The sequence below is a fragment of the Eutrema salsugineum genome, unplaced genomic scaffold (genome assembly GCF_000478725.1).
Source record: "Eutrema salsugineum unplaced genomic scaffold, Eutsalg1_0 scaffold_8, whole genome shotgun sequence".
NCBI classification, from domain to species: domain Eukaryota; kingdom Viridiplantae; phylum Streptophyta; class Magnoliopsida; order Brassicales; family Brassicaceae; genus Eutrema; species Eutrema salsugineum.
In genome coordinates, this window is record NW_006256414.1 from 4,045,374 (window position 1) to 4,054,087 (window position 8,714).

The 8,714-nt window shown below is 38.6% G+C and overlaps 1 non-coding gene across 1 annotated transcript; it reads right to left on the reverse strand.

Moving 5' to 3' along the window:
- Nucleotides 1-7,973: 7,973 nt before the first annotated feature.
- On the reverse strand, nt 7,974-8,080 carry LOC112082391. The gene has a single exon (XR_002897063.1). It is a non-coding gene; the product is annotated as a small nucleolar RNA R71 (small nucleolar RNA).
- Between the last annotated feature and the right edge of the window lie 634 nt (nt 8,081-8,714).

Consider the following 8,714-nt stretch of genomic DNA (forward strand, 5'->3'; position numbering starts at 1 on the left):
AAACATTTCTGAAGACATTAGAAATGATAAATTTCGTTTTTTTTTTTTAAATAAAAACGTTTTTATTTTTTTTTTGCCTAAATTTTAGTTTAACCTTATTTTAAAAACGGTTTGATTGAGTACGGAATTAAGCATTTAACCATAATAATTTAGACCGGTTTGTTTTAAGTTTTTTTTTGACACGTCATCAGATGAGAACCAATTAAAAAATGATATGTAATTGGAAAATAGGGCTAAACGATCTTTTTGCAGCTAAAACTCATTTTGGAGCTGACACGTAAGCGAAAAACGGTGAAACTCGCTGTGAACACGACACGTAAGCAAATCACTACACAAATAAGTATATAGATTCGATTCTATTCTATTATCTGCAGGAATTCTCTGTTAGCTGTATCGACTCAGTTACTTTCTTTGATGTATTGGGCTAAAACCCATAAAACATATTTGGGACAATGGTGGACTGGGTGGGCTGTAATCGTTCTTTTCAGTAAAATAATATTCACAACCTAAAACTACTTTTTCGAGTAAAAAATTAAAACCATTAGAATCATATATATGATTTTAGGTGAACTCTCTCCATCTTGCTGCCACATCAGCATCTAAATGGAGGACACCTGTCCTTTCATTTAATTAATAAATCATAAATTTTAAATAAAAAATTTAAAACTAATTAATACCACTACTTCTAATTTAACTATTCTATTTAATGTTTATTTCATATGTATTTATATTTATAGCTATTAAGTTACATTAATATTAAGGCTTTTCACATTCCTAACAAAATAAATAAACAACATTTCTAACTTTTTACATTTCTAACTTTTTGGTACTCATCTAAAATTTTTTAACATTTTTCTATACTAACTCGATATTTTTCTTCCAGCTTATCCTCATCATAAACACTTTTTTCGAAGCTTGTTATATGAAAAAATATAAAAATGTAGTGTTATCTTCATTCAAAGATTTGACGGTTTTTATGGGTCAAATATAATATTATTATAGCTGCATTTTAATGTGAAAAATAAATTATGGGGTGGTTCTTGCAGAATCAAGGCAATTGTACACGTCATAAATTTGAGAACATTAAAAATCAGAAGTAATTATATGTTTTTAAGCAATTTAAACAGAAAAATATGACTTTTATCTATGTCTTTTTTACTCATATCATATTTATGATTTCTAGAATAGTAGAATAATTTTCCTAATTACCATACTTCCAATCCTTAAAAAAATTGTTTATTTTACAAAAAAAATATTTTTCAAAAACCTAATACTAAACAATCAAACAAATTACCATATTCTTATAATTAACTATATATATATATATATATATATCAACACAAACATATTTTTAAAAATATTATGTGAAACAAAACCTGCACGTATACGCGGATACAAATCTAGTTTGTTTTGATAATCAAAACAGGAAACCATAATGTCATATGCGAATGCTAGATGAGATACAACCGACTGAGTGGTGTTTGGGTGAAAACTTCCATTAGCAGCCACATGACAAAGAAAGAAATAGGGAGATATAGAGTCACTATGCCTTAACCCTTTTGTCCCTCTAAAACAACCACACAATTCGTCGTTTACAGCAACTGAAAAGCTCGTTATTGATAGACATTGGTGCACCAAATCAGTGAACATATTGGGAAAGTTCAGTGCCCAAAGGATCTATTTTTCAGTATGGCACGTTTTGAAATTCCTTTTCTAGTTGTAACCATTAGTTCATTGGTAAGTAGAACGTTCAGCAGTCTTCCCCTGAATAAAATACATATTGGTTGGAAGATATCAAACTATACAGAACAGCTTTCATCATGTGATTAGGGTTTTCACATTCCGTCCAGACCAAGTCAGCTCGCCGGGCACCGCTATGGCCGCATTGGCATCATCGGAGGACTCTGGCGATCCTCCCGTCTCTCAGCCAGCTGTAATTCCAAACACAACTTTCGCATCTGTGGTGCAAAACAAGCAAAGTTTGAAAAAGTATGATTTCGAGATTACTAGATCAGAGGGTTTGAACTCGGTAGAAGTACCAGATGAGGTTTTCGAGAATGCTTCACCTCTGTGGGAAGATTTTGTGGTCGGTCGGTTTCTTTTGGCGGCGCCTCACGTCGCTAAAGTTCATGTCATAGTTAACAAAATTTGGACACAGGGAGAATCATCCCAAAAGATCGAAGTCATCATGGTGAACTGCACAACAATGAAGTTTCGAGTACAAAACTCATCAATATGTGAAAGGATACTCCGGAGAGATATGTGGAATATAGAAGCAGTTCTGATGGTGGTTACCAAGTGGTCTCCATTCACAGAAGATGAAGCTCCTGACACGATACCCTTATGGGTTCATCTCAAAAACGTGCCCATGAGCATGTACTCATGGAAAGGCTTGAGTTTCATAACGAGTGCAGTAGGAGTTCCAGTTCGACTGCACCCGGAAACAGCGACATGTTCAGACTTTGACATTGCAAAGGTTTTTGTGAACGCAGACCTTATCAAGGATTTGCCGGAGAAAGTTAACGTTTCAAAGAATGGAGTTGGAGTCTTTGGTGGAGTTCAACTATCCGTGGCTACCCCCAAAGTGCAACATGTGTGGTAAATGGGGTCACCTAAACACCGTCTGCGGGATCAACAAGCGGCAGGGCTCGACTGAGGGCTGTTCCACGAAAGTGACTCGAAAGAAATCCCCGATCATTCTAAAAAAGCAGCAGCAGAGCGCTGGCACTACAGTCGAACCAGTTCAGAATATGCCGGAAACAGAGTAGACAGTCAGTGAGACGAGAGTATAAGAGAATCTCCAAGCTGATGAAACAGAGCAGACAGAGCAATGGACCAAAGTTTCACCATCAAAAGTGGGACGAAGTCCAAATAAAACAAAGGAAAGTGCAGGGAACTCAATTCCAGTCACCACTTAAAAATTCCACAAATTGGGAGAATCAGTGGAAGAGGGGGAGATATCAGAGCCCGAGGACACCACTGAGACACGGAAAACTGAGAAAGCAAAGGAGGAAACTAATTCTACAAACACAAATTCAGAAACAGAGACATTGTCTCAATCAGAAAATCAAGCAGAAGTTGCAGAAGTATTGGAAGGAGGTACAGTGAGACAATATCTCCCTCTTAACTCAAAAAGCAAACATAAATTTCTGTCAGACTTCAACTGCTAGTACTAAAGATCCTCCGGGTACTACAGTCAAAAAAGTCACTTGCAGGAATTAATGATCATGTCGAGTTTCTTCTGAAATGTGCGCGGATTGAACAAATCAATTAAACATTCTGTGGTTAGAAGATGGTTACAGGAGTCGGGTATGCATTTTGGTTGTTTGTTGGATACAAGAGTCAAAGAAATAAAGGCTAAAAATATCATTTCTTCTGTGTTTAAGGACTGATCTTTTATGGCAAATTATGAGTATAATAATCTGGGTCATGTATGGGTGCTTTGAAGACCGACGGTGAGATTAACGCCGGTTTTAAAAAGCAACCAGATGGTTACATGTTCAGTAAAGATGGAAGGTTCAGAGGAGGAATTTTTTGTCAGCTTCGTTTATGCTTTAAACACAGCTGACAAAAGAAAAGAGTTATGAGAAGACATTAGAAATCACCATGCTTCACCACTGTTTTCAAACAAACCGTGGTTGATAATGGGGGATTTTAATGAAATCTTAGAGAGTGAGGAACACTCTAACCATGGAGTTATGCCAAGTATTTCGCTGGGAATGCAGGATTTTCAAGAAACAGTCAGCCACTGTTCTCTATCAGATCTGAGCTATCATGGGCCATTATTCACATGGACAAACAAGAGAGAAGAAGGAGTTATATGCAAAAAGCTGGATAGAGTTCTCATGAACGATGTTTGGCTGCACCATTACTCTCAAGCTTATTGTGTTTTTGAGGCTGGTGGATGCTCAGATCATCTCAGATGTCGCATTACTCTTGAGGTGAAGGAAAACATAAAGAGAAGACCGTTCAAGTTCGTTAATGCAATTGGTAAAATGCCAGAGTTTTTACGAATGATCGATGAGTATTGGTCCCGCACAGAGAAACTTTTCTGCTCAACCTCAGCCCTATTCAGGTTCTCAAAGAAGCTGAAGCCACTAAAACCTGAAATTCGAAAACTTGGTAAGGCAAAGCTTGGGGATCTTCATAAGAGAGCACAGGTGGCTTACAAAACTCTGTGTGAAAAACAGAATGAAACACTTCTGCAACCTTCACCTGAGAGGATAAGAGATGAGGCGGAAGCTTTTGAGAAATGGCAAGCAGTTGCTAATTTAGAGGAGGAGTTCAATAAACAGAGATCCATGGTTGCAAGTTGGAGATCAAAACAACAAAGTATTTCATACAGCAGTGAAGATACGAGAGGTTCGCAACTCAATTCGGGAAGTTCAGTGTAAAAATGGCGAAGTAGCAAACACTCAGGAGAAAATCAAAGAAGAAGCTGAGGCTTTTTTCCGAGAATTTCTCACGAGGAAACCAGATGATTACGAGGAAAATTCTGTTGAGGATTTAGCACAATTACTGAACTTCAGATGCTCAGAAGGAGACTGTGAGCAACTAATACGAAGTCTCAGATGAAGAGATCAGAAAGGTACTTTTCTCAATGCCAGAAAACAAATCTCCGGGGCCAGATGGCTACACCAGTGAACTCTTCAAGCAAGCATGGCCAGTGATAGGAGCAGACTTTGTGGTAACAGTAAAATCTTTCTTCCTTAAAGGTTTTTTTACCAAAAAGCCTAAACTCCACTATACTTGCGCTGATACCAAAGAAGTCGGATGCTCTTAATTGGAATGAAGGACTATCGTCCGATTTCATGTTGCAATGTCATTTATAAGATGATCTTGAAGCTTATAGCAAACAGGCTAAAGCGCTTGATGCCTAGCATAATCCTTCCGAACCAGTCGGCTTTTATTAAGGATAGAATGTTGATGGAGAATCTCCTCTTAGCAACAGAATTAGTCAAGGAGTATCATAAAGAAGCAATCTCTGCATGCTGTGCTTTAAAGATTGATCTAGCTAAAGCTTTTGATTCCGTTCAGTGGTCGTTTGTGCTTAACTCCTTAGAGGCAATGAACTTTCCTCTGCATTTCATACACTGGTTACGGCTGTGGATGACAACAGCATCTTTTTCAGTTCAAGTCAATGGAGAATTGGCTGGTTTTTCAGAAGTGAAAGGGGTCTGAGACAGGAATGTTCCTTATCCCATATCACTTTGTAATATGTATGAATGCCCTCTCTAAGAAACTAGACATTGCAGCGGCTAATCAAAAATTTGGTCATCATCCAAGATGCCAAAATATTCCACTAACACATTTGTGTTTTGCGGATGATAAAATGGTGTTAACAGATGGCAGAAAGCGATCCATAAAGGGCGTATTAAAGGTGTTTGATTATTTTGCTCAATGTTCTGGCCTGCGGTTAAGTGTAGAGAAATCTACCATCTTTATGGCAGGAGTTACCCCATCGGAGAGAGATTCTATCCTTATGGACTTTCCATTTGCTTCTGGCCAGTTACCAGTCCGGTATCTGGGGTTGCCACTGCTCACTAACATATGACAGCTTCTGATTATGCTCCCCTGTTGGAAAAGATCAGAAACACCATTCGAAGTTGGACAGTGAGATTCTTGTCCTATGCTGGCAGACTACAACTGATACGATCTGTTTTAACTGGCACTGCAAATTTTTGGTTGACTGATAACACCGTATTTTGACCACTTTTATGGATCATAATTGTATCTTATGCAGGTGTTTTAACTCTGTTTTCAATGTTTTGAAAGTGTTTTCAATGTTTTAGAGTTTCAAAAGACTTTACAGGAAACTTGGGCAAAAGATATGCAATTTGGAACAAATGAGCAATTTTGGATAAATGCAGACCATCATAAGTATGACAAGCGATGAAGACCTTCTCACCGTTTGATCACCCCCAAAATTTGAGACAACATAGAGGATCCAACCAGCTTTTTAATGCACTTGGTTTGGAGACAATCCAACGGTTAGATCTTCAGATACTCCCGATGCAAGAATGACAGAAAATGCAGTTCCGGAAGAGAGCATGTGCCGGGACCGCGGCCAACACCCATTTTCCTGCGGGTAGAGCCACCGCGACCGCGGACTTTGGTCGTTCACTTTCCCGAAGACTTAATTAAAGCCCAGATCAATTCTTTTCGTTATTTTTGAAGCCCTAAGTGTCCAGAACCACCCCAGAAGCTATAAATACCCTCTTTAGGTCATTCTAAAGAGGCGGAGACCAATAGAAACCGAAACTTAAACAACTTAGAGAGAGAGAGAGAGGGATTTCGGCTGGAACCCTAGAGGAGGCCGCCGCATCAGAAGAAGGAGCCGCCGCTGGAGGAAGACATCGCGCCTCCATCTGCTTCTCCGTTCTTCGTTCTTCTTCCTTCTGTTCTTTAATTTCCTGCACTTTCAATACTCTGTGATGATTGTTTACAATATGTTTGATTAGTTACCCAGTTGGGTTTAAAAGGATTATTCAAAGGGAATTTCATGTATCTTTGCTCATGAATCGATAGATTTAGGATTATTAATCTTCTAGATGTTCTTCGTTTGCCTTTAATCTTACTGCGTGATTCTTTGATGGCAACTTAGAAGCCGATCTGATATGATATGTTGCGAAAGCTTTCATTGATTGTCTGAACTAGGGTGAAACGAGCAATTCTTCTATAGGAGTGGAAACCTACCTGTAGTTGAGTTGTGAATATTGATGAGTCTTGTTCTGCTATTGCATCTTCTCCCTTCCAGAATCAGAGTGGAAACCTACTGATTAGGGTTGCGAGAGATAGTTGTTTAGTGCTGCGAAAGTAGGCTATTCATACTTCCGTGCCTCGAGTTCTAGAACATACGTAGTTGATTACCTTTATCACTTGTTTAAAATCGACATAGCTTAGTCCATGAACCCCTGCGAAAACCCCTTGAGCCCCAACGTTTGTCTTTAATTGTTTACAGCCTTCTAGTTTCAATCGATTTTTACCTTCAATTCTATTTGCTCTTCATTCGCTTTTACTTGCTTCAATTCGCCTTTAATCTATTCGACTTTTACTTGCTTTTATTTGCTTTCGTTTTTGTCAATTGCTTATAAGTTTTTCATTGCTTTCTAGTTTAGATTTAGTGACAACCAAAACCCAAAACCAAAACCAAAACCGTTTAGTTCTAATCTGATTTAAGCGTTGCAGTGAATTCGTACTGAAACAACTAAGTCTCTGCGGATCGATACCCTAAGTACTACAGCGCACATCTGTGCACTTGCAGACATTTAGGGGTTATAAATTTAAAACCTGAAGCTTAGTAAAACGAAAACAACAAACCCTGTTTACAACTCGCATCAAGTTTTTGGCGCCGTTGCCGGGGACTTAAAATTGTTTCGTTGCGAATCCCAGCTTAAATCCATTAGAACACTTGTTTACTTTTACTTTTTCTTTTGAATTTTTCAGGTTTCTCTGCGATGAGAGACCGGGAACATATTCCTGGAACTCTTGGTGATCCACCATATCGTGTGGATGGTGATCCAATCGACGACGATGACCTGACTGATAATGAGTTTGAAGAACCGATTTATGATGACAATGAGCTAATCGGATCCGGTCAAACACAAAGATGATGATGAACTGATTGAAAGTTTCGATTCACTCGAAAAGTTCATGGGAGATCGAAGAGCTATTCAACCAGCCTTACCTGAGGATGGCAAAACCGAAATTAAGGTACCCCATATCCATTTAGTTCAACAAAATCAATTCTCTGGTTATTCATTCGAAAACCCGATAGACCATATCGAGACTTTCGAAGAATTATGTGCAACCATTACAGCAAATGGGGATTACCACAAGTGTAGTCTTTTCCCATTCTCTCTTAGAGATAAGGCCAGCAAATGGCTAAAATCTTTGCCGCCTGCTTCACTAAAAACGTGGGCATCGTGTAAAACTGCTTTCCTAAATCGTTTTTACACTAGAAATCTTGCAAATCTCTTAAGAAAGAAGATAGAACTTTTAAACAAAAAGAAGATGAAGATCTTTTAGATACTTGGGAAAGATTTAGGGAATACCAAAGAGATTGTCCACACCATGGATATGCCGAGGAATACCTGCTAGGTATCTTCTATCGCGGTATAACTCCAGAGTTACGACACTCTTTCGACATAGCAAGTAATGGAGATTTCACAACTAGAGTTGTAGAAGATGCTCACGTTTTCATTAAAAATTTAGGAAACAGCATCCGAAATCAAGTAACCTTTGGTACTTCCGCACTTCCTGAGAAAAAAGAAGAAATTTCAGAAGTTATAAAGTGTCTCCGTCACATAATGAGTCATCTTGGATTGCAACAACCAAATAGGGTACACAATACGTGTAACTTTGATGTCTGGGACAACCCAATGGATTCTTATGGTCAAGAGATGGTTAACACTGCAGAAGTCTATCAAATTCAAGATTTTCCATTCGTTTCTGATCACCGCGGGTCCATTCATCCGGACCGCGGCCAAGCAAGGTTTCACCGCGGTCGTGAGCCACCTGACCGCGGGAAAACGTCTCCCGAACTTGGTTGAACACCACCTTCCGAACCAATCTTGGGTATTCAATCTAATCATGTTTCATATCCTAGTTTTTCCTCTTCTGATGCTGAATACCTAAACAAAAAGATTCTAGAGCTTGAAAAATCTAGGTCTAAAGAGATTAGTGATCTTAGATCTGAACTAAAAGAGATGCAG